The following is a 27,247-nucleotide window of genomic DNA, read 5'->3' as shown; positions in this document are numbered from 1 at the left end:
CTCTGCTAAGGGGAGAATTCACAGAAAAAGTCACCATGGGTTTACCTGGGTATGCTGGTCTGTGACCTCATTCCAAAGTCAAAGAGGGAGAGAACTGGCATCTCAGCATGTGAGGATATATGAAATGAAGAGGCCATTTCTACTCCCTCTACATCCTCTAGCCCTTGAAGAGAGAGCTTGGACTCTTTGAGGAATTGTGAGGAAACCCTCACAAGATAGTTTGCCTAGAGAGGGCACAAAGGTAATTTAGACAGCCACTATTGTCCATGAGTGAGCTGCTCTGAGAAACCGAAAACTGAGTGATTGAGTTTCTCTACTACTGTGGAGAATATGTGATGCTCTTTATGGTTCTTCAGCCTCATTTACCCTAAAACTTTGAAGGTTACAGAATGAATCATGCCTTCTCTCAATTCACAGGATTTACGCAAACCTCAGTTTAGAATATCTTCATCTTTACTTGCCTCCCCTCTACTCATCTTTCTTGACATAACTTGGTGATCACCTCCTCCAGGATGCCATCTTTTGTAACCTCTGCCTTCACCCCCACCTTGTGTACTCCTGGAGAGTCCTATAGTAATCTTTATACCAAGTGTATATACCCATCTATATACACTTGATTGCAATCAGTTTGTCTAGTTTAGCAATGGCACTCTAAATTATCACAGGTGTTGTCTTCTCAGCTTTGTAATCCCAAAGCCTAGCATAGAACCTGGCACATAATATACACTGAATAAAAAGGAATGCTTACCCCAACTCCTTCCCAGAACTTCTGATACCTTCTTGTCCCTCAGTTTGATAGTATATATAAATCTCCTCTCTGAATTACTGCATTTAGCTTTAGCTCTACTCTTGCTTATACTAATTCCAGACTTGGCTGAGAGGCTCTTAACCAACCCAGCCTGGAGAGAACCCTCCCCATCAGAGAAATGTTGTTCTCTAGCAAAGGAGGGAGACATAAACTGCCCCAGTCTTGCTCCAGGTGCTCCTAACAACACAGCTATCACCAGGCACAGAACAGATTGGGTTATAGTTTGCAGGTTCTTTTCACTCCCTAATTTGCCCTGTTAAAGCAGTCTGGTCATGGGGCACCTGGGTGCCTCAGTGGGTTAAAGCCTCTGCCTTCGGCTCAGGTCATGATCTCAGGGTCGGGTGGAGCCCCGTATCGGGCTCTCTGCTCAGCAGGGAGACTGCTTCTTCCTCTCTCTCTGCCTGCCTCTCTGACTACTTGTGATCTCTCTGTCTCTATCAAGTAAATAAATAAGATCTTAAAAAAAAAAAAAGGCGGTCTGGTCAGGCACTTGTCTGGTGCTTTGTTTTGTTTATAGTGGTCCTACTTACCCTGAGCCGCAGATAAGCCTGAATAGTCTTTCTACCTGTATTTGCTTTTCCCAGTCTCTGCCACCAAGCTAAAGATTTCTTTTGCTTTCCTGTACATCTAACCTTCCCTCTTAACTAGCTGTCCTAAAATCCAATGGGGTCTAGAATTCCTTATGCCTTCTCATCCAACCTGCTTCTCCTGGGTTTCTGTTAAACTTGATTTATGATAGGGTGCCTGGGTGGCTCAGTTGGTTAAGCGACTGCTTTCAGTTCAGGTTATGATCCTGGAGTCCTGAGATCAAGTCCTGTATCGGGCTCCCAGCTCCATAGGGAGTTGGCTTCTCTCTCTGACCTTCTCCTCGCTCATACTCTCTCTCACTGTCTCTCTCTCAAATAAATAAATAAAATATTTTAAAAAAACAAAACAAACAAACAAAAAAATCTTGGTTTATGATAGCCAGTCCTGCTTCAAGACTAAGGCCTATACTTTGGGATTTTTTTCACTCATGTTGCCTTTTCTATTCCAAATTCAATTTCCAGAAGCATGTTCCCCACTGCTTATATATAAGATTATATAAGCATATAAGAATAATCAAACTGAAAGGCAACCTATGAATATATATTTCTAAGATAAACTGCTCCTAAATGTTCTCCTTAAAGTAATGAAAATTTGTGGGGTGCTTGGATGACTCAAGTCCGCTAAGTGTCTTGACTCCTGATTTCATTTTCAGGTTATGATCTCAGGGTCTTGAGATGGAGCCTCATGCCAGGCTCTGCACTGGGCATTGAGCCTGCTTAAGATTCTCTCTCTCCCTCTGCCCCTCTCCTCTCTCTCTCTCTCAAAATAATAATAATAATAATAATAATAATAATAATGATAATAATTTGTATTTTTGTTGATCCTGCTAATAACACTGATAGAATAACTGGGAAGCTATTCAGAGGGGCACAATAATTAGGGCCAAAATTAAGTGTCTGAACTATCTGGGGAATTTTCTTTACACACTTTCACATGATCATGCAGTGACCATTGCATTTCATGGCATATCCATTTTTATAAGACTATTTATGAGTACAAAGAGGCTTAGCCACCACTGCTTTGGCCTGCCAGCTTGGATTGACTGCTGTTATTTTAACCACATTCCACTTTAGAAAGAGCACAACCAACAGTTCCAAATTCCTGAGGGAATTGTAACTGTTTATACTGAGAAAACTGAATGACACATCGTTTGGAAATTTGTTACTTTTGAAGCCACTATTAACTTGTTTTGTTTGTTTGGTTGGTTGGTTGTTTTTGTTTGTCCCAAGTGATCTCTTAAGGCTCAAAGTATCATACTTTCACCCCAATAGTTAAGGGTTACTTGTCCCAAGAGCAAAAGCCTATCCTGGAGAAGAGCCTAGGCAACCTGACACCAGGAACGAGCACACCCTAAAAAAGGAAAATATCATAGTTCAGCCAATGTTCCTGATCAGGCAAAGAACATCATTTTCTTTAAACACTAAGAGTGACAATGACTAGGGTCTGCCAGATCTGGAACTAGAATAGCCCAAGAACCTAGCAATTTAAGAACTTGAAGTCTTACACAAGGATCACTTTTGGAGGAGGAAAAAGAGCACATTCGGTATGAAAAGTCATGCTCTAGAATAGAAAGGAATCAAGCGGTTACTTTTTACCATCCAGCTTCTGACCACTTTTGTCTGGGATATGTACTTACATGAGCCATCCTACCTCTTGAGGCCTGCCTACTTCCTACTCTGTTCACTCATTCAGGTCAGGTCTACTTCACATACAGCTTAGATGGCTTTTCTTAGATAAGACTAATCAACCCTATTCACTTGATATTTACCTCAGGCTAGCAATGCTTTTCCCTCCAGATTCAAATCTGCCCACCCTGATCATCCAGTAATGATCCCTACCAGGGATCCTGATTCAGGTCAAGCCTTGACGATATCCAGGGAAAAAACCTTTCAACCCATATCCCTGAAGATGATGCTTCCCACAAGTATCAAAAAATTTTATAACAACAACAAAAAATATTGGTACAGCTGAGATTTTGCCAACTTCTGCAAGCTGACAAGTTAGTCTGCCACAGGTTTTTTTGGATAGTGGCAAAATACACATGACTCTTGGGTTGCAGACAAAACACTGTGTTCCTCATGGCATAATCAATACCTTGAAATTTATGTTTGTGTTGGTTCCTCCTATCCTTCAAGTTCCATAGGTTACACAGAGCAGCCTAGGCAAGTGCTGCTCACCCAAAAGGGTTTGCATCATAGCTGAGATACCCTGAGCTTGAGAAAGTGCAACTTTATCTTATAAGAGATTGGACTGCAAGAAAACCTGTCCAAAGCTGCTCAAGAGGCAATAATGAAAATAATCATACTGGACAGCAAGCAGACTGGCCCTCTGCTCCAGAGGGAGATATTATCTCTATCTTCTGTTCAGTCCCAGACATCTTTGAAAAGATCATTCAGAACAAAAGGCTATCACTAACTTTGTTCACAAGATGTGCAGAAACATGGAAAAATCCATGAAAATTACCTCTTAGCACTAAGTTGAAAAAATTAGTGAATAAATGACACAATTTATGAACATCTCAGAGAAACTGACAAAGTAAGGAGTTTCAAATCAAATAGTTCATCCATTCTCTATTTGTCTAAATAATTGCACATAAGCGTATGTCAATAAATGTCTGTTCACCAAGAAAGATTCTCATTTTATTTTATTTATTTAAATGTATGTCATTCTTTTTTTTTCTCTTTCATACTGGTGGTTTTATTGAGTTAGGGGGATTTCTTCCCATGATTAGTGAAGGCAGGTATTGCAGTGAAGAGTCCAGAGGGAGAAAAGGCTGGTGAGGGGACAGGACCACCTCAAGGCAAGGCCTGGTCAATTGGTGACATGCAGAGCTCTCTCTAGGGGCCTATGGCTCATCTTGGGGACAACTGAATTCAGACACCCCCATATTTGAAGAGGTAATATTTACATCTCATTCTCCCAGTTCTTTGGCAGTATTCCTGAAAAGCTTTCTCTGCCACAGTCTCCATAAACTTACAATTATACCTGGAGACTTCTGGGACCATTGCAGTGATGAAGTCAGAGACAAAGAGCTCTGAAATCACCTTAGTGAGTGAGGCCAGAGGGAACATTAGAGTCAGAAGTCTGGGAACTCATCATAGTGACCTGGAGCTAGAACGGCTCTTAACTTTGAGTGAGAGTAGCCAGCTGGGTCACCCAGATAAATTGCTCATTCAACTGCTTCAGCAGAGAGGATGTGTTGAACTTTTCCTGGGAGTACTGCAGAAGCTCAGGGTACAGTTTGGTGAACTTCTCCACAAGCTGGGGGGAACTGTTAAGCTCCTGTCATAGCTGGACTTGAGAAGGGTTGTCAGCCAATCAGTCCACTGACAAGATCTCCTGGCATTTGTCACACTGGTATTTCATCCTCAGTCAAGCTGTGGAGTTGTGATGGATCTTCTTGAACATGGCATGGTCTTGGTTGTGAATTCCACTGGGAAGTGGTAGGGAATTCTATGAAGGTGACATCCAGGGCCTGCTGAGCCTGGTATGTCATGTCAAAGAGGGGCCGAAACATGTAGTGGAAGTTCAAGGATTAATATGCAGGGAAATATATTCTACTCCAAACAATACAGGACTTGGGATTGAAGAAGAGAGGCCTCTCCTAGAATGAGCTGAAGGGTGACTAGCAGAAGTATCCTGTGGTGCACAGGTGAAAAGTCTGTCCTGGAAAATCTTGTCTATGATGCTAGATGTCTGGTTGAAGCTGTCCTGCATGAGTCCAGGGCATGGGTCTGCTGCAAGTTTTCTCCAGCAGGGAGTCCATGAGGCCACCATTAATCCAAAAGTAGATGGGAGAACCAGTTCAGGAACAACATGAGCTAACAGCCAACCAGGTGGGAGCTGGTTCTACAGACATGTGTGTAGAACTTCATGAAGGTCTGTGTCAGGCAGGGCTTATACTTCTCCCAGAGGGCCACCATGGTGTCATCACACAACCGCTGGGATGCCTACACCTTCATTCCAGAATCCTTGGTATCATGTAGGGCATCTTCTTTCTTCTTCTTGGCCTCTTCTGAGTTGCTGAGTAGTGACTGGCACACTTTCATTTATTTGTTCTATTAGCGCTTTATCTGTTTTACCCCCTTGAGACCATTTTTAATTTCCTTATTAATGTACTTACTCCCCTGGGTGGACATTTCCTGGAGTTCTGTGTCTGAGACTGCCTTGTCTCCCAAAACCCATCTACTCTCCCAAGGCAGCAGCAGCCCCACCAGCAGCAGGAGAGTCTTCGTCCAGCCTCCCGCTCCAATAAGGGAATCCCAGCTGGCCTCAGTTGATGGCACCAATTGACCGTCCACTGCTCCTGGAGATGCCAGATGGTAAACATGGTGAGGTATATATTAATAGTGCTCTGCCTCATATGCAAACCCTTTGGGGCTCTGCAAGCCTGCATGAATCATCCCCAAAAAATTATGTCATTCTTTCAATAACTGACACTCATTTGAATAAATCCTGTGAAACTCAACAGGTGACACTTTTGAACTTACTAAATGCTATTAACTTCATGGAAACAATTTGCTTCAACTTTCATTCCATCATTCCACACATAGGATGACTGTACAAATTCCTTGATTCTAAAAATCTTTATCCCAAAGACTAAAATGTAAATGACACCAAATTCTGAGGTTACAATTAATCAAAATAGGGAGAGAATGCAGAACTGTACTTAAAGACTATACTTCCAACTTTATAATAGACAGCTGATTACAGACCTTGGAGAACATTTAAACATGGGTCTAAATCACAGAATTAGTTCCACAACTACTCCCTGTCTTTTGTGGCTTCCTTTCTGTAAGTCCCTTGGAATATCTTTTTAAGGATGGGGGCTTTTTAACATAAATTATTCCAATCAGAATGACATGAGCAAAATTCAAGGAATCCCAAGTATTATGGTGGTTAAGCAGCATTCTGCAAACTGCATTCTGGAGAAAATAAGTATCTTTCATGATGTTAATAAATATTCTGCCAGCCAAAAAAAATTCTTGGTCAAGTAAGTTTGGTAAACCATACATTAAACTGGTTTCTCATTGCAGAATTTTTCAGATTTTCTAACTGGGCTAATGTAGTTCTGATTGAGCTAATGAGGTTCATTTATCATTGAACCTACAGTAGGTGGGCCTGGGATCTAATATGAAACATTTCCCAAACCTTTTCACCATGCAAAATTTTTTAACACCAGATGTTCTTATTAGAGATACTAGATGCTTTCTATTAAGGGCACTACAGCCCCACAGAACATGGTTAGGAAAACTCTGGACCACCACTCTTGGACCAACCCAAGCTAGGCATAAAACAGGTAAAATGAAGGTCTCAAGACAGATGGGAGTTATTTTTGTAGAAGATCTTGAATTATATATTAAGATATTTGACCTTTATTATGTAGGCAAAGAGGAAATATTCTGTTGACATTCTTTTTATCTATTTCATATGTTCTATATGTATCTATTCTTTTTATCTATTTCATATGTTCATATGTGGTCATTTTAGTAAGAAACACATAAAAGACTAGAAATTCTACTTTGTAGTAGATTCCTCTACAAAAAAAGGAAGATCTACAGAAGAGAATAACCTCTATAAATCCCCCAATCTTAAAACTTAGTCTTCACTCTCAAGAACATATTCTATATGTCTAAGAATTCCTGTGTAGTGGTTTTCATTAATTTTGCCTTTTTTTTTTCTCCTGTTCTCTGTTCATTGCTTGTCCTCTTCCCTGAATTCCAGCTTTAGGACTTAAACTTGCAACACGGACCAGCTAAGACACCAGATCCATTCATGAATTGTCCCAGTCTGAATAAACCCATTCACTAAATTTTTATCACTGAAGCTTATTTTCCAAAGTTTGATCATAGTCAGGACTATTTTGGATACTCTAATCAAATTTTCTTTAGGGAGTACTTAATAAGCACGTATGTGATGAAAGACTTTATAATAAGTGCCTAGAGAGGTAAGAGGAGGGTTTAGACATATCTCTCTTAAAACTTGAGTACACTTTTGGATATTTTGCTTTAAGATCAGACTGACTTAATTTCTTTATTTTCATTCACCATTCACCCCATTGATGAATATTTATGGACCTCCTACTACATGGCAAACATTATGTTAGATGCCAGGGATGCAGCAATGTGCAAAACAGGCTTGGTTCCTACCCTTACAGAGTTTATAAATCTAGTTGCTACTAAAGGCAATAAAATGAGCATGAAATTTGTATTAGTTATCTGCTCTAAATGCCTCAAAAAGTAATTATTATTCATTGTAAAAGGGATACAACATGTGTGGCACAATGTGAACAATTAGTTAATCTGGGAGGAGGGTGTATGGATATTCATTTTACTGTTCTTCTGATCTTTTTGTTGAGTTGAAATATTTCACAATAAGATGTTAGAGGAAAGTTTAATAAGAATAAACTAGTCAGGGAAGGGGAACAAGATGGCAGAGGAGCAGGAGACCTAAATAACATCACGTCCCAGGGGTTCAGCTAGATAGTTATTAAACTATTCTGAACACCTACAAACTCAACAGGAGATCAAAGAGAAGGAGAGCAACAATTCTAGGAACAGAAAACAACCACTTTCTGAAAGGAGGACAGGCGAAAAAGTGAATCCAAGGCGATATACAGGAAGCTAGACCTGGGGGGAGGGGCTGGCTCCTGGAAAGTGGTAGAGCAGTGGAGCACAAAATCAGAACTTTCAGAAGTCTGCTTCACTGAGGGATGTCACTCCAGAGGCTAAGCAGGGGGTGGAGCCTTTATAGGGAAAGTGTGGTCTCAGAACCCACAAGGTCACAAAAAGACCAGGGGTGTCTGAGTGTGGCAGAGTTGCCAGGTATCAGAGCAGGAAAGCTGGCTGCATACATAGAGCTGAGGAGTGGACTCTCAGCTCGAGGTTCCCTAAACTATGATCCAAGGCTCAGTCAGGCCACTGCTCTTCAAGCAGGGGCCCCACAAATGGCAGATCTGGGGAGACCACCTCCCACCTCCTCCAGGAGGAGTGGCACAAGAGAGCACTGCAGGAATCTGCTGAGTTTGGAGACTCCAAATGGGTCAATGCACCAGAGATAGAAACTCTCAGTCACAGGCTGGGTGAGCACAGAATGGGGTCAGAGATCAGGGATACAGGAGTGATTGACTTCTTTTTGTTGGGGGCATATTGAGAAGTGGGGTCCTGAGCTCCTGGCTCCTATGGAGTCTGAGATTGGAAGGCCATGATTTCCATTCTTATCTTCCAAAGCTGTATGGAAAGCATTCAGGGAACAAAATCTACCAAGAGCAAAACTGAGCACATTACTTTGCCAGCCCTGGCAAGGGTGGTGCAATTCCACCTTGGGCAAAGACATTTGAGAATCGCTGCAACAGACCCCTCCCCCAGAAGATTAGCAAGAATATCCAGCCAAGATCAACTTCACCAATCACTGAGAACTACAAAACTCCAGAGCCATGGGAATACAGCACATAGAATTCATGGCTTTGTTCCCATGATTCTTCAGTCTTTCAAAGTTACATTTTTTTTATTTTTTTCTTATTCTATTTTTTAAATTTTTCCCCTTTACTGTTTTAACTTTTTTAACTATTTTACCTTATCAATGCCTTTTTAAAAAATGTTTCTTTATTTTCATTATTATAGCCATATTCTATCCCTTCATTTTATTTAACCTTATTTTTTTTATATACATAGGTTTCTCTTTCATTAAAATTTTGGCATACAGTTTCTTCTAACAGATCAAAATATACCCTAAATCTACTACATGGCTTTGTTCTAATCTCCAGCCTGATCACATTCTTTCCTCTTTTTTTAAAATTCTTTTTTTCAACCAACTTCTTATCTTATCTATTCCTTTTTTAGAATCTTTTAAATTTTCATCTTTATAGTCCTATTCCATCCCTTCATCATACTTACCATTACTTATATATATATATAAGTTTTTCTTTCTTTAGATTTTGAGAGGTAGTTTCTTCTAACAGACCAGAATACAACCAAAATCAAATATGTGACTTTGTTCTATTCATGAGTCTAGTATGTGTGTGTATATATATATGTATATATCTATATATGTATATATCTATATGTCTATAGATATCTATCTATATCTATCTATCTATAGATAGATAGATATATACACATGTGTGTGTGTGTGTATATATATATATATATATGCAATAAAAAATGGAGGCTCTTACTGCTAGAATAAATAAGGCAGAAGAGAGAATTAGTGATATAGAAGACCAAATAATGGAGAACAAAGAAGCTGGGAAAAAAAGAGATAGACAACTACTGGACCATCGGGGAGAATTCGAGAGATAAGTGATACTATAAGACAAAACAATATTAGAATAATTGGGAACCCAGAAGAAGAAGAAAGAAAGAGAGGGGAAAAAAGGTCTACTGGAGCAAATTTAGCAGAGAATTTCCCTAATTTGGTGAAGGGAACAAGGATCAAAATCCAGGAGTCACAGAGAACTCCCTCAAAAATCAATAGAAATAGGTCAACACCCCATTATCTAATAGTAGAACTTACAAGTCTCAATGACAAAGAGAAAATCCTGAAAGCAACTTGGGATAAGAGGTCTATAACATACAACAGTAGAACCATTAGATTAGCAGCAGACCCATCCACAGACACCTGATAGGCCAGAAAGGACTGGTGTGATCTATTCAGAGCACTAAATGAAAAAAAATATGCAACCAAGAATACAATATCCAACTAGGCCATCATTGAAAATGGAAGGAGAGACAAAATCTTCCAGGACAAACAAAACCTAAACGAATTTGCAAACACCAAACCAGCCCTACAGGAAATATTGAAAGGGGTCCTCTAAGCAAAGAGGGAGCCTAAAAGTAACAGTCCAGAAAGGAACAGAGACAATATACAGTAATAGTCACCTTACAGGTCACACAATGGCACTAAATTCATATCTTTCAATAGTTACCCTGAATGTAAATGAGCTAAATGCCCCAATCAAAAGACACAGGGTATCAGAATGGATTAAAAAAAAAAAAAAAAGACCCATTGATATGCTGTCTACAAGAAACTCATTTTAGACCCAAAGACACCTCCAGATTTAAAGTGAGGGGATGGGAAAAAATTTACCATGCTAATGTACATCAAAAGAAAGCTGGGGCAGCAATCCTTGTATCAGATAAATTAGATTTTAAGACAAAGATTATAATAAGAGATGAGGACAGACACTATATCATACTCAAAGGGTCTGTCCAACAAGAGTATATAAAAATTTTAAATATCTATGCCCCTAACACAGGAACAGCCAACTATATAAACCAATTAATGACAAAATCAAAGAAACACATTGACAATAATACAATAATAGTAGGGAACTTCAACACCCCCCCTCACTGAAATGGACAGATAATCTAAACAAAAGATCAACAAGGAAATAAAGGCTCTAAATGACACACTGGACCAGATGGACATCAAAGATATATTCAGAACATTCCATCCCAAAGCAACAGAATACACATTCTTCTCTACTGCATGTGGAACATTCTCCAGAATACATCACATCTTGGGTCACAAATCGGGTCTCAGCTGGTAACAAAAGACTGGGATCATTCCCTGCATATTTTCAGACCACAATGCTCTGAAACTAGAACTCTATCACAAGAGGAAAGTTGGAAAGAACTCAAATACATGGAGGCTAAAGAGCATCCTACTAAAGAACAAATGGGTCAACCAGGAAATTAAAGAAGAACTAAAAAGATTCATGGAAACAAATGAAAGTGAAAATACAACTTTTCAAAATTTGTGGGACACAGCAAAGGCAATCCTGAGAGGAAAGTATGTAGCAATACAAACCCTTCTCAATAAACAAGAAAAGTCTCAAATACACAACCTAACCCTGCACCTAAAGGAGCTGGAGAAAGAACAGAAAAAAAAATCCTAAATCTAGAAGGAAAAGAGAAATAGCAAAGATCAGAGCAGAAATCAATGAATTAGAAACCAAAAGAACAGTCGAACAAATCAATGATACCAGGAACTGGTTCTTTGAAAGAATTAATAAGATCAGTAAAGCCTTGGCCAGACTTATCAAAAAGAAAAGAGAAAGGACCGAAATTGGGAAAATCATGAATGTAAGAGGAGAAATCACAACCAACACCAAAGAAGTATAAACAATTACCAAAACATATTATGGATAATTACATATCAGCAAATTTACAATCTGGAAGAAATGGATGCATTCCTAGAGACATATCAACTACCAAAACTGTACCAGGAAGAAATAGAAAACCTAAACAGACCCATAACCAGTAAAGAGATTGAGGCAGTCATCAAAAATCTCCCAAATACAAGAGCCCAGGGGCAGATGGCTTCCCAGGGGAATTTTACCAAACTTTTAAAGAATTAATAACTATTCTCCTGAAACTGTTTTGCCTAGCATTTTTGTTAAATGTTCTATAAAATAGATCAGCATACCTGATCTATGTCTAAGGAGATGAGGAGAATTACAATGTCCAGACATGTTATTTGCTGTCCTTCCTTTGGTATTTCTTAAGCCATTTTCTAAAACAAGTATATATGCAAGTATATATGCATATAATAACCTACGACAACTAACTCAATGTAGAATTTTGGTTAGTGCTAAGTACTACAAAGAATCAAAATACAGTAATACACTAGTGGCTGGTCAGGGTATCACAGCTTTAGATAAAGGGACTAGGGAGATTCACTGAGCCCGGAATGATGTCAGTGAGACTGCCGTATGCATACCCAAAGGAAAAGTGTTCCAAGAAGAGGGAAACAGGAAGTACAAAGATCACAAAACTAAAATGAGTTTGACATCGGGGAAAAAAGAAAGACAGACAATTTTGCTGGAACAGAATAAGCAAGGGAAGAATAATACTTGGTATGTTTAGAAAGGTAGACAAAGATCGGATTATATAGGGATCTGTAGTCTCCAGTAAGGAGTTTGAATTTCATTCAAAGTACATGAACACTTCCTTCTATCTTAACACTGATCCCATGGATCTATTTATAAATATAGTTTTAGAACAATCACCTTACTGTACTAACAATCAGCCTAGTTAAAATCAAGAATCAAGACATCATAGAAATTATTCATGGGGATACTACAAAATATTCTCTGCCACATAAGAATTTAATCTGCCTGAGAAACCTGTTCAATACTTTACATTTTGGGGTTCTGTAAAAGCAATCAGAAAAGAATTTACACAAGCTCCCTACCCTATCTACACATCTACCACATCTGGGACCACGTCCTCCTATCACTGTGGATGAATTATCTTCCTCCTGAGACCAATCTCCCATGTGTGCATTCACCTACCAACTCTCTCTTAACCAACATCATTTCCTCTCTTCTTTATCTCAACTCTTGCCTTTCTATAGATTCATACCCATTAACATTAAACATGCAGTAATTTCTCCAATCTTAGATACAAATCTCTCTTGGTCCCTACATCACTGTCCATCTACCACTTCATTTCCCTTCTAGCTTTTATAGCAAAAATTCTCAAAAGAGTTGTCTATACTTACTGCTATAATTATTTTCTTTTCACTCTCACTCAAAGCCTCTCCAATCAAACTTCCCTTCATACAGCTCCTATAGAACAGCTCCTGCCCAGGTCATTTGACTTGTCTGCCTCACACATTGTTGGTTGTCCAAGTAATAGCCGTTTCTTTTTGTTGACTGTCTTGCTTATATAATACCCATGTGCTTTAGGGGATGTGAACTTTTCTCTAGCCTGAGGGTCAGAAATCAAGATTATTCTCTAAGCCATTCACTACAACTGCCCCTACTGGTACCTAGCTTAGAAAGTATAGATGTGTCACAGTTCTGGCTAGTAAAACCTCAGGGAGATTTTGATCTTATAATAAAGTGAATGTACTAGTTTAACTATTATCCTAATGGTGAATATTAAACAGATTCTAATGTAGTCTTAATTATTAATCAGACAGTGACAAACATCTTTTTGCATGTAGGAGTTCTGTTTCCATCCATTTTGTTGATTGGACAGAATTCTGGAAGTCAACTTTTCAAGAATGACTTTTCACTCCCATCTCCATTTCAATGTCCTCTCATATAGTTATAATTTGTTTATCTTTTAGCCTTCAAATCAAGTTGACTCCCTACTCTCCATCCATTCTTAATCAGGTTCTCTGGCTCTTTACCTTCTTTAAAATATATTCCTTTCCTTTTGGATACTCATCTCTCTAATAACACAATGGTGAGTATCATTAGTTGATAATACCTATTTCCCCCATAAAGTTGTAAGCTTTATGGGGGAAAGAACTTTCTCTGTTTTTCTCATCATAACCAACACTTGTCACAGTGTAGACACATAGTAGGTACTCAGTAATTAGTGTTGAAGGTAGGAAAGTAAGCAGGCAGAAAGGAAATCCTCTGCACAATAACATACAAAAATGTTTCATATGCAGAAATGTGCTGAAATCAGACATTCTGTTCCTTATGATGTGAATGAGTTCATTTCATTTAGGTGACACATCAAATAAGTTTTCTTTATTATTCTAGGTAACAGAAAATTCTGGATGATTTCAACAAAAAACAGTAGGGAGAGGGATTTACTGGGCAAATACTGAGGCATTGGAAGCAATGGGAAGAAGTAGACATGAAAACCACAGAAAGAGAAAAAGGCAACTAGAAAACCTCACAGTGAGAGTTCATAGGCCTTATCTCTGGTAATTGCCATTAACACACAGGCTTCCAATCTGACCAGTTTATGTGGTTCTCTCTTAAAAGTTTGTCAGAAGAAAGAGTATGAAGAAAGAGTGTGACTGGCTCAAGCATGTGTCCATCTACATCTGGATCAATGAACTTGGGTGGAGCATACCAGTGCCATGTAGCATAGGTATGGCCACTAGAGGCCTGTTCTGTATTTTAATCCATTCCCAGAAAAGAGGAAACTACTGTGAGAACAAGTACCCACCCCAGATGACATCCCCTTTAGATAAGAATAAGGAAGATGTTTATGGTATCCAGCAATCATTCCAGACCAGCAGAAGAGGCAATTTCAGGAGTCAATTCTGTGAACAAACATTTTAATATAGTCTTTTATTTATATTTATCATCATTTTTATTTATATTTATAGTTATGTGTAACTTGTATTTATATATTATTTAGCCTTTATTATGGAAATTTTCAAACATATAAGTAGAGAAAAAGTACAGTGACCCCCTCCAATGTACCCATAATTCAATTTTACTAACTGCCAATATTTTATCTTCTCTGTATCCCCAGTCTTGTTTCCTAGGATATTTTTAAATAAATGCCAGAATCATATTTCACCTGACAAGTGTTTTGGTATATATTTCTTTTAGGTAAGGAATTTTAAAACCATAACCATAATAGCACTGAACAAGGTAAAAATAATTGCTTAATATCTGATGCTATTAATGTATATCCAGTTCTATTAGACTTGCTCTCGTGGCACCTGGGTGACACAGTCAGTTAAGCATATGACTCTTGATTTTGGTTCAGGTGATGGCTCAGGTCACGAGATCAAGCCCCACATCAGGCTCTGTACTGAGAGCAGATTGCTTCAGATTCTCTCTCCCCCTCCCTTTGCTCTTCCCACTAATGCTCCTGCTCTCTCTCTAAAACAAACAAACAAACAAAATAAAAATCTTAAAAAATACATATAAGAATTGCTATCTGCAATCTAGAAGGATTAATAAAACCTTTACTTAAGTAACCAAGAGAAACAAACACCATAAGAAAAGTAGAGACGAAGTATCCTGTGATGGTCAGAGAAGGGATGGTAACCAACGAAGACTAAAGAAGTGAAATATAGATTGCAATATGACCAGGAGCCCAGAAACAAGTAGGTGACTAAAAAGTCAAGAGGATAACCAGAGGCTGAGGAAGTAGAAGATCCAAAATTCAAATCAGCACCTGGGACTGAAGGACTGAAGTACTTAAAGGAAAAATGGAAAGTCAAAGCACATGGCACAGTCTAGAATCAGAAACACAGGACACAAAGACAAAGAAGGGAGACCCAGCTAGCCTGATCTCAAATAAGGGACAAGTACAAATCTTCAGTCAATGGCCTGGAGGCTTCAGGTGATAAAACCAAGAATTAAGTCTTGGGGACACTTGGGCAGGATATAGGGGTCCAGCTAAATCTGTTGTTTACTGCTGGCTTCCCTTCTGATTGTATAGGACTGTGATATATGAATTTTTAAATAGTTCAACATCACCCCTGACACATGTAATATTTCCATGACATTGGCTTTTAATGAAAGATATCCTTAGTGCTCAGTCCAGGACTAGAAACAGAAAAGGAACTCAAATATAGTCTGAAAGAACATATGAGTACAAAATTGTTATATTGCTGTTTAGATACTTTATTAGGTTATTTCTAAAGCTCTATATAAAAAACTCATTCGTTCATATATTTTATGTCTTTAGAGCTCTCACTATGATAGTTTTTAGTTACATTGAGAGATTTTTTCATTAATTCAAGTATAAATTGTCTCCAAAAGAATCATGAAGAAAGAACACTCTAGAGAAATATTTTTTCTCAATATGCTTCAAAAAGTACACATTTCCTAGTACTAAGTAGAGGACAACATTAAAAAAGAATCTTAAGATCATAGCATTGCTGTCAACTAGATATTTCTCATGTTTACAGAAATATAAATGTGAAAATCATACATCATAACATAAAATATCCGATGAATATATGCCCTTAACTAAAAGGGAATGTTCCTTTTTTTAACCAACCAACAAACAAACAAACACAGATAAACAAACAAAAACCCACAACAGCAATAATATTTAAGGATCACCTTATTCTTTCATATATCAAGAATTACTTAAAGGTCCTATATCTCAGTCATTTCTAATAATATTTTGATCTTTCTTATTGCTCTGTCAACAATTTTTAAAAAATGGAAACACTGGGACTATCATTGTTATTCACCCAAACATTTAATTCACATTCTTATCTGCGTAATTACTCTACTAGTCAAAGGGGTTCCTAAGCAAGTTTTACCTTGTATGGAAGGGTTGAGTCAATTAAGCACCTAAAACAATGTGTTAGAATGAACAAGCCTGGTTAATAATGGATCACTGAATCACTGGGCAGGAAACATCTCTGTTACATAAACAAGCTTTTAAAAAATGGAGTGCAGGGTAAGAAATTTGGTTTTCTCCACAAACTGTTGACGGTCATAATTTAAAATTATAGTAGTCTCCTCAAACGTCCATCTCAGAGTGTCTGTCTTTCCTCCCACCCCTGGAAAAGTAAATACTCACATTAACTAAGGAAAAAAAAATCTTGCTGTACAATAACAACAATAAAATGCAAATTGTAATTTCCAGAGTTACTCAGAAAGTTATGGCCACCACCTGTAATGGTTAGAATCCCAGCAAGATATGAGTAGATGAATAATGAGAGAGCTGAATGGAAAGATCTTCAGAAGGGTGTGGGCAGGGTTAAAAATATCAACAAATGATAGTGAAGCACCCTAAGGCTAAAATAATTGGGAGTCATTATCATCACTAGACCTGAAGGGGCAAGAGGAGCAAGCAATTATTAGAAACTGAAGAGGGTTATAGTGATATGTGTGGGAGGAGGATACTGACAAGCAGCTGTGGACTCAGGTAGAGAAAAGCAGCCATGAATTCCTGCAGAGTGGGAATGGTGTGAATAAATAACCTAATCTCGCTCCTTCTGTCCTTCAGATTTCCTTCCAGTTCCTCCTATTTGCTAAACCCAAATGGAAGCCAAAGGGCAAGGGAACAAATTGATACCGTCCATAAAGATCAGTCAGAGTAGGATGGAAAGTAGATGTAGAAAGGCAATGGCAAATATCCAAAACACATTCCCCTCTACCATCATATCTGCAGTTTGAATAGCCTTATATATTTTTTCAGCAGTTTCTCTCTTTCCCATCATGGTCAAATCAAGAAGCAATCTAAGAGGTATTTGAGAAGCTCTATCTAGATTCTAGCACTATATTAAACTCATAGAAAAATATTAAAAAGTACAGATATGGATTCTGTCCCCAAGATAAAGCCTGTAAAATAAATGGAAGCAGTAAAATATATATAACAACTCACAGATTATGAAAAGACTTGGCTTTGGTAAAGAACAGGAATCTCCTCTAAGAGACTCCAGTTTTCACAAGGTAGAAGTTTCAGGATTGTAATTTTTATAGATAATGCAGGAAAAGGACTTTGTAGAACAAAGATGTTTTGGGTGAGTGATACTAACCTAGCATCCTTGAAACACTCTAGTAGCAACCTGGAACATTGCTCAGCCTATTTTCCTGGGTACTTGTTCCAGAAGAGAAGGAGAAATTGCCTATTCTTTTCACCTTCCTAATACGTACATTTACCTAAAGAGTAAGACTGACACAATACCTATTTTCAACATTTTTAGGGGTAGCACATAAAAGCTAAACCCAACATCAACTAGTAAAGGTTATTCCCTTCATTTGAAATGCTTTCTTCACTTTCTCATTGAGAAATTCCTATTATTCAAGATTTTACTCAAACATGAACTCTACATAGCTTTTCCTGAGTATTCCTGGCAAAGCCAAAGCCTCCTCTAAACTTTCACTCCTAAAATGATTTAAAATAGTTAATTTTCAACAGTATCCTGGTTTGTATAATTTTTGAAAAAGCTACCTGGTATTTTTTTAACTATTTTATTCCAATATAAAAATTTCATAAAAGATACATATGAATTACTTTCAGGATCAAAAGCATTGCCCAGAGAGAACTTTCTATGCTAATAAAATTTTCTAAAAGAGAAAAGTAAGAACTTGCAGTAACGATTGTACCTTCTAAGGCAATAACTCTAAATTTGAACATATGAAAGCTTTTAATATGGTATTGAAAGAAAAACTGTCTCTGATTAAATATCTCATCCTTTGTTAAATAAAAAGTCATTACTCAACCACCATTCATTTATCTTTTATAGATTTTTCATAGAAACAATTATGGTTGTCATTTTTTATTCTCTAAGCATATATATGGGATCTAATGAATTCATAACATAACAAGACATTACTGAGCCTGGTTAATTTTGAGAAAGAAAATAGAAGTACTTACAGATGCTCAAAAAAACCTTATTATTTGAAAACCAACCATGAGGTTGAAGAATGTATTCTAGAACTACATAGAGCATAATAATCCAAACAGAATGAAAAGCTAACTAAAAATAGGTACAAATAGGAAGAAACAGTATTTTTCATCTCAAATTTCCATTTAGGATTCTAGAAAGTATGACCATTTGGAATCTAAAACAACTTGAACATGAGGGAGAAGATGAAAAGCCTGCAATCTCATCCAATTTCCCAACTGAATTGAGTGTATGTCTGGTGTGAACACAGGTAAAAGCAGGTAAAAAAAACACAACTTACAAAGAAATTTGGAAAGAAAACGCAGAGCTATGCATTCATTTGTCAAGGTGTCTAGGCCAGATACTGCTCCATCTCCCTCCCTGCTAGTATAATCCAGTGGGAGAGATTCTAACCACGTTGTCAAAATTATGCATGTTATAAAATGAGAAGAAGAAGCAAGGAGTTAGCATTTTTGCATAGACTAGGCCCATTGTATTACAGAATCCTACTCAACCTTCACAATGACCCTATAACCTAGGTATTACTCATCCAATTTTACTAATGGGAAACTAAAGGTTAGAAAATCAATGAGTCACCAAGTTTAGCCCGGTCTTGAGTGGTGGGGTTAAAATGTCAATTAAGATTTGACTCTAGAGTACATTCTCTTCTCTCTACCCAGGAGAGGTGAATCTTCAGATACATGAGAACTTTGTGGCACCTCTGCATAAATATCTTAGAGTGTATGTAGTGTAAAAAAAAAAAAAAATCACCATGAGTGCTATGAATTGTGTAAGATGGATGATTTACTGACTTGTACCCCTGAAACAAATAATACATTATATGTTAATTAAAAACAAACAAACCAACCAAAATCACCAGGCCTGGAGACATAAAGTGTGGTGGGAATGCAGAGCTAGGAGTAATTGATTCTGTGTGGTGCCACTGAAGACTATGGATTATTTGGGGAATGTGGAAAAGACCAATCTGTTGGCTAGGGCACAGGAGGAAGTGGTACAAATGGAAAGTGAGATTGGGTCAAGCTATAAAAGTTTAAGAGGTGTTTTCAGGTATGCCAACAGGGAGCATGAAGATATATTATGTACTGAAATTTGGATTTCAGGAAATAATGAAAAGATTACAAAATATTAAGATAAAAATATTGTGGTGGCCTGCAGAGAACAAACCCTTCATTTAGAGAAAACCAAATGCCAAGCTTCTCTAATGCCAAGAAGTTATTGTTATGCAAATCACTGTTGCATTTCTGTTAATTGGGGCTTGTTCTCAATGAAAGAGGAGGAGAAAAGTTTTATCCTTAAAAATGGAAATTAAACCAATTTTAAAGTATACAATGAAACTCAACAAAATTGCAAAGAATGTTTTTCTATAATTAACACTTTTCAATGACCCCATTTTCTTTGTTGTCAGTATACAGTGTTCCCAACAATTTGTATTGTATCTTTTTTGTCATTTAGTAATATTCAGTAACTCAGTAATTTTGTCTTGCAGTAATAGTAAATTCTCATCATTGGTTAAAACTTGTACAAAAAAAGCAAACAAAAGTCCACATGCAAGATGAGTAAGCATTTAACACCATCAGACATTTCTCCCAAGCCAAAATGTAAGCCTAGGACTAAAAAAGTAAAAAGAAAAGAAAAAAAAAAAATCCTAGTCGATTTGATCTACAGTTAGTTCTGTAACCTCAGCTTGGCACTTAGACAAAATCTGGAAGTCTCTGACCACAAAATCTGAAGCATTTTCCTCACACTCCTCAATACCATCTAATATCTGTGGCTGGTCTTTCACAATTCCTGCCTTCTGCCATTGGGACATGAGCTCTTAATCCCTTTCTTCTAGCACTGGGGTTCTGACATTGTTGCTGGTCTGGCCACCAGGGGAATGGACCTGTTAATAGAGTTCTGCCCCATAATGGGTAAGCTCTTGCAGTGATGCCACTTCTAGGCAGGTAGTTTGTGTATTACCACTGCCAGGACAGTCCTGCTGCTATACCTACAAAAACTACCACTTCCCCACTCCTCCCCTACTCCAACTGCCAATATCCTTCCAACCAGCTTCCTTTTCTTCCTGATGGCAGCTACCCTGAGATGTCAGCAAGTCTCATGAAATCCGATGGCTTCAATCACTGTCACTGAATTCACTCACCATTGCTAAAAGTGAAAAATGTAGGGATTTTGCGTTATGGTGGTGATCATTAGCATCTAAATGAAGCAAAACACTAAGGCTAGCCAGCCTCAAGCAAATTATAGAAAGGTTGATTATTTCTAAAATCACCAACATTTGTATCTTTGTATGATTTATACCAACCCCTCAAACCCCGCTACTCAAAACATTTTTGCAACAGGAATAATTTCAGTATTAGCTGTGAACCTCTAACATAGTTTGTTTGTTTTTTTCCAGCGTACAATTTTTTTTTATTGAGATTCAATTCACATACCATAAAATGGACCATTTAAAAGTGTATAATTTGGGGCACTTTGTGGCTTAGTTAGGTTAAGTATCTGACTCTTGAATCTGGCTCAGGTCATCATCTCAGGGTCATGAGATTGAGCCCCACATTGGGCTCCATATTCAGAGGGGAGTCTGCTTTTCTCTATCTCCCTCTGACCCTCCCCCTCTTTCTCTCTCAAATAATAAATAAATCTTTTTTTAAAAGTACATAATTTAGTGATTTTTAGTATATTTACAAGGTTTTACAATCATCATTGCTATCAAGTCAAGAGCATTTTCTTTACCCTCCTCTCCCCCGCCAAAATTCTATCTATATCCATTAGCAGTCTCTCTCCATTCCCTCCTTTTCTGAGCTCTCACATAGAGGAATAGCCTCTCAAAAATAGAAGACATTACACTGCAGGGCACTAAAGGATCTCTTCTTCATAAAGCCATTGCCCTTGAGAGCTAGAGACATAGCCAACTTTCTTAACACATAGAAATAGCCATAGAGACTTAGACAAAAATGAGAAGATGGAAGGATTTGTCCCAAATGAAAAAAGAGGATAAGCAACCCTGCTCTCTCTCAAATAAATAAGTAAAATCTAAAGAAATAAAAAATAAAAAATGCTTTATATATTAACATCAATAATGTATTTTCCAAAACAGAGATTTGGAAATCTCTAAAATATGGCTTAAATAGGTAAGAGTTGGATTCCTATATTTGCTTCTATATTTAATCTGTTGTAATATGTTGTTATTGTCGAAATATAAATCCAGTCTCACATAGATATACAGTTAGAGAAGGGAAGAGAACTGTAGATATTCTTCAATGGTAACAACATTAAAACTGAACAATGATTAGTTTTTAGAAGTAAGTTGCAATACAGAATCTAAAACCATACCAGTGGGTTTTTCATTCTTTGTTATAAAATCTACTGGCTTGCTTTGGTCTTTGCATGGATTTTTTCCCCCATGACTTTTAATATCCTGCACTGGCCATTTTTCAAATATTTGCTCACTGAGTTATATAGATCTTTCAAATGTTGACACAGTTCACTGCATAATTTTTAAATCGCATCCATTAATTTCATCAATAATCTCATTAGAAAAATCTTTAAATGTTAGGATGTTGGTTAGCTGACAGATACAGGTTTTTTGAAATTTTAATTTTATCATTGGCAACAAAAACTATTTTTTCCAAAGGACAGATCCATTTCATTCACTTTCAAGATAGTGTCTATCAACCAGCTAAAGATCAAAAATCATCATTTGTCAGTTGTTGTTTCAAGTAAAAATGATGTGTAGGGAGGGGAGGCAGGGATAGCTAGTTTAGCTTCCAATTCAAACAATTATGCTTGTGTTTGGCACATTTTGATGTCCAGTCGATTTTATTTGTACTTCCCATTTCCTCACACTGATTCTTAAAAGCCATATATTTAGGGATCAAGATTTAATAAACTTAGTATTTTTACTGCATCATTAAAGATATTCTTAGGTGAAACAGCTTTCTTTCTTTCTTTCTTTCTTTTTTTTACAAGTATGTGGGTATGTGGGTAAAGAATACAATGATTACTGTGTATTACTGATATAGTTCAGTGCCACTGCCTTGGTTTGTGATGAGGAGCAGTGTTAGTCACTGTGGCTTTTGTATCATTAGTGTAAATGTCACCATGGTGAGAAAGGCACCTAACATCTCAGTATTACTGTAAAAATAGTTTTAATCTTGCAAATTTGGCTGCAAGGATCTCAAGAGCCCAGCTGTCCACACTCTAAGGAGTGCTGCCCTCAGCAGCCACTGGGTTCTCTTTGCAATAGAAGAATACTTCTTAATGAGTTATTCATATTTATGCTATCAAGAATGTTGAATTTGAGAATGCTTGGAGGGAAGTGGATTCTTTAAGTAAGCTCTATTCTTTCCACCTCCTTTGCTCTAGACACTATCCAAGTTCAGACACCCATCACTTTATGTGTAGATAACTCCCTGGACTTCTCACTGGTTTCTCTGCCTCCAAAATGTCCTTTCTCCAAATGTTCTTCTATACAAACTGCTGCAGATCGTTATTGCTAAAGCCCATTTTGACCTCTTCATGCAGAAATTTCTAGTGACTTTTTCTGCCTACCAAATAAAGTCTAAATGCCTTCATTTGATTGTCAGGGTTCCCCTTGTTCTAGGTCCAACTTCCAGAGTGTTTTCCCCACTTTTTCTCCATGCTTTCCAACCTCAGAACATACATTAAACTTTCCAACTTGTAGTGCATTTGTCTGAGTCTCCACACCTTCCGTGTCTTGGGTACTTCCCCACCTTTTAAATCTTCACAGATGGCAGTCTACCTCCCCCTAAAGAAGCTGAAAAGGATGGATACTTGTTTTCCCAAGAAGCGTGCTAGTTAGGAAATGGGTGCATGAACAAGGCTCAGCCAATCATCAGGATCAAACTCTAGGATTTTGAATGTGAAGCTAGTGACATAAAGAATAAGAAAAGAGCGTGAGGTAGATTCATTTAGCAGTATCAGGACAGGACAATGAAGCACATTAGAAGCTATAATAGCATCCAGGTGCCACAGTGGTAGCAGTGCCAGCACCGGGAGTATCTGGGAATGTCTGGTGGTATCAGGGGCATCTGAGCTGCAAGCTATAGAGCCCAGCTCTTCATAACCCCTGGGCGAACCTGGCTAGAGTGACTGGTCCTAAGAGGAAATAGGCAAGTGGCAAAATCAACAGTCTCAAAATAAATTTCTATTCACTTTTTCCATGTAAGAAAGAAAGCACCGGAAGGTCAAGTAATAGATTTCTCTTTAGTCAGTTATTTTTGTGTAGTCATACCATATGACTGTGGCACTAATGAGGCCACAGTTACTATCTCCAAGGCCAAACAGTTAAATCAGCTATATTATTTGTTCACACACCACTGGCTAGGGCAGAGAGATGGCAAGTGATCATACCATAGTCCCAGTAAAAGAGAGTATTTGGGTCAATGTGATCACACTCTAAGTACATAGTTCAGTGAATCAGATCCAGTATCCTCATATACATTAACGAGTCCATTGGCCAAGTCTGTCCCTCAACCATAATCTGGCAGAAAATTCCATTTATTTCATGAAATTTTATTCATTTCCTTCCTACTTATATCAGTATATTATGGGAACAGAAACACTTCCTTCTATTAGGCTAACAGGATAGCTAACAAAAAAACAAACAAACAAACAGAAAAAAAAAAAAACCACCATATTAAATAAACCCTCTGCCATTTGGTTATTAGGCCTTTACTAATTTTTTGCATGTCCTAAATTTGCACTTGTTTTTGTGGTTCCATTGACTTCCTGAATCCCACAAATATAAATATAAATAAATATATATATATATTATATATATTATATGTATATATATATATTATATATATATATACCACTTACCACTCTTCAAACAACAATGCATTAGTCAGAATCTGTGTGATGTTCTGCATGGCAATTTTGAGAAAGTCCATTACAAAGAGACAGATACCATTTAAAGTTTGGTAGTAAAAATTGTGAGAAAAGAGTTTAATTTATGTGATCTGAAGTAAAGAAGTTTTAATAGAGACTGACTCTTGTTTTTGAGTATGAAAACACTTCCTACTTAAAAGAAAATAATAATTATTTATTATTATTATTATTTATAATATAATATAATAATAATAATATAATTATTATTATCACTTATTATTTATAATATAATATAATAATAATAACTGGTAATAGCTAGTCCCATGTAGGAGATGGAAATTACAGCAGACAATTTAAGCTAGACATTAGAACTCTAATGATTGTGAAATGTATATATATTATCACAGGATTATAGAGGTTTTTAAAATATATATGCCAATTTTAATTGAAAAAACGGTCTTTCCTAATAAATAATTACAAACTTTTGCCTTTGATGTAACTTCAGTAACACAACTAAGGGAAAGATGCTTGTTTCCTCTGAGAAAACAATAAGCTAAAAAATTATATACATATTTTTTTAAGATTTTATTTATTTATTTGACAGAGAGAGTCATAGCAAGAGAGGGAACATAAGCAGGGGGAGTGGGAGAGGAAGAATCAGGCTTCCCATGGATCAGGCAGCCCTCTATGAGGCTTGATCCCAGAACACTGGGATCATGACCTGAGCCAAAGGCGGATGCTTAACGAATAAGCTACTTAGCCACCCCTACAATTATATTTTAAAAACAAGACCATATTGATGGTTGTTTCCAAATAATTTGGTCTTGCTTCTGACTCAGGACCAACCAGAGAAAGTTATATATGCTTCCTAAGCAAGTCATATAGAATGTGGAATTCAATTAAAAAAAAAAAGATGACTCAACTCAACTTCCTTCATCAAGAATCTGTGCAGAGATGGAGTGATAAGTTAAGACACATCTATGCCTTCTGAGAGTTAATATTGGATGGAAGGTAAGCAGAATTAACAAATATAAAGATAATTACAAAATAAGACAAGGTATAACTGATAAATACCAAAAAACAAAGTCCTATATTTTTGCAGATCATGTCAGTGTAAGGACAACTTATTGGGTGTTAATGCTGGTGACAAAAACTGAGATTCACATATTTCACCCCATAGGACCATGTTTGCTCCTCAAAGTAGAGCTGAGCATTAACTGAAAGGCCATAAATGAACACACTGCAGAAGAGAGAAAGAAGTTGCCACCTGGCTATACTATGTAGCAGTAACACTTAACACAATTTGGGGACAAGGTTGGACATTATTGGCTCTCTTGTCTTATCTTTGAGGAAGCATATAAGGAAGGGAGAGGTTTCAATTTAACAGTCATACAGAAAGAAGAAAATGTGCTCAAAGAAGAATCTACATTTCAAAAATTCCAACTTCAAAATAGGCCTAGAAGAATTATAATTTTAAAATCGCTATAGTATGCCCATGTAGAGGTGACCTTGATCATTGAAAACATGACCATACCAAAAACGCCATAAGGAAACTTCTACAGAGGAGTCAAGTAGCAGTAGAAGCAGAGTTTCTAAACTTGCTCCATGTTCAGTGCTTTGCTTTTGACATTTAGCAAATGTATCTAGGTTCACTGCTGAAATATTTACAAAAATCAAATATCCACATAGAAATGGCATCAATTTTTAAATCACTTAGCCTGACTGACTTTTATATCTGTGTGTGCTAGAAATAAGCTTTCTGGGAACAAGATACAGAGAAACACTTTTTTCCACATTTCTTAGTGTCCCTCTAATGCTGGTAGGATCATGGCATCTTTAATACAATAGCTTTCTTCAAAAGTCAAACTGTAAAAGATGATTTGCAGTAAAATATAACCCGCTACATGGTCATTCAACTTTCATTATTTAGAAAATGCTGAAACTACAATGGAAAAGTTGGCAATGGCATAAGAAAAATAATTTATAGAACAAACAAAAATGTCCAATTAAAATGAAAATGTAATCAAAATTACAGATAATACACTTTTCTATTATATTCAGAAAATATTTTTAATTGTACTGATCAATGTTAGCAAATGTCACATTTAGGGGAATACTAACAAACATGGTTTGTATCAGTAGAATTTGGTACAATCTTTATGGAAAGCCAACCACCAATCCAGATCATAAGCCTAGAGAAGGCTTATAACTTTGACCAAATTTTTCAACTTTCAAGAATTTGTGGGGCACCTGGTTGGCTCAATTGTTAATTGTCTGTCTTCAGCTCAGGTCATGATCCCAGGGTCCCAAGATCGAGTCCTGCATTGGGCTGCCTGCTTGGCAGAAGGTCTGCTTCTCCCTCTCCCACTCCCCTGCTTGTGTTCCCTCTCTCGCTGTCTCTCTCTCTCTGTCAAATAAATTAAAAAAAAAAAAAAAAAAAAGAATTTGCCCTAATAGTTCAGTCATTACAGAAAATGGTATGGAAGTTCCTCAGAAAATTAAAAAATTAAATTACCATATGACCTGGCAATCTCACTTCTGAGGATAAATGCAAAGGAAATTCAAATAAGACCTTAAAAAGGTATCTGTACTCCTATGTTCATTGCAGTATTATTGATAATGGCCAAGATATGGAAACAACCTAAGTATCAATCAACGAATTAATGTCTAAAGAAGATGTGTTATATGTGTGTGTGTGTGTGTGAGTTTTATACATGTGTGTCTGAATTCAATATGTCAAATTTAATATGTTAAAATATGCATCTATAAAGGGAATTTGGAGACAATTGGGAGATTTAAAATATGCAGTGGATATTAAATAATGCAAAATTATTATTAAGTTTCTTGGGTGTAATAATGGCACTGGGATTAAGTAGAACATTCTTATTCTTAAAGGTTGTATGATGAAATATTAGGGGG

General features: G+C 37.1%; 1 protein-coding gene and 1 pseudogene across 20 annotated transcripts in view; both read right to left on the bottom strand.

Moving 5' to 3' along the window:
- SCEL (sciellin) overlaps positions 1–27,247 on the bottom strand; it is a 329,124-nt gene that overhangs the window by 261,569 nt on the left and 40,308 nt on the right. The gene's annotated exons all lie outside the window — the stretch shown is intronic.
- On the bottom strand, positions 4,161–4,931 carry LOC309849203 (clusterin pseudogene; annotated as a pseudogene). The gene has a single exon. The product of its transcript is annotated as a clusterin pseudogene (transcript).

This window comes from Mustela nivalis (genome assembly GCF_964662115.1).
Source record: "Mustela nivalis genome assembly, chromosome: 15".
Taxonomy (NCBI): Eukaryota; Metazoa; Chordata; class Mammalia; order Carnivora; family Mustelidae; genus Mustela; species Mustela nivalis.
The sequence above is the reverse complement of the archived record's forward strand: the minus strand, read 5'-3'. Positions and strand labels throughout refer to the sequence as shown.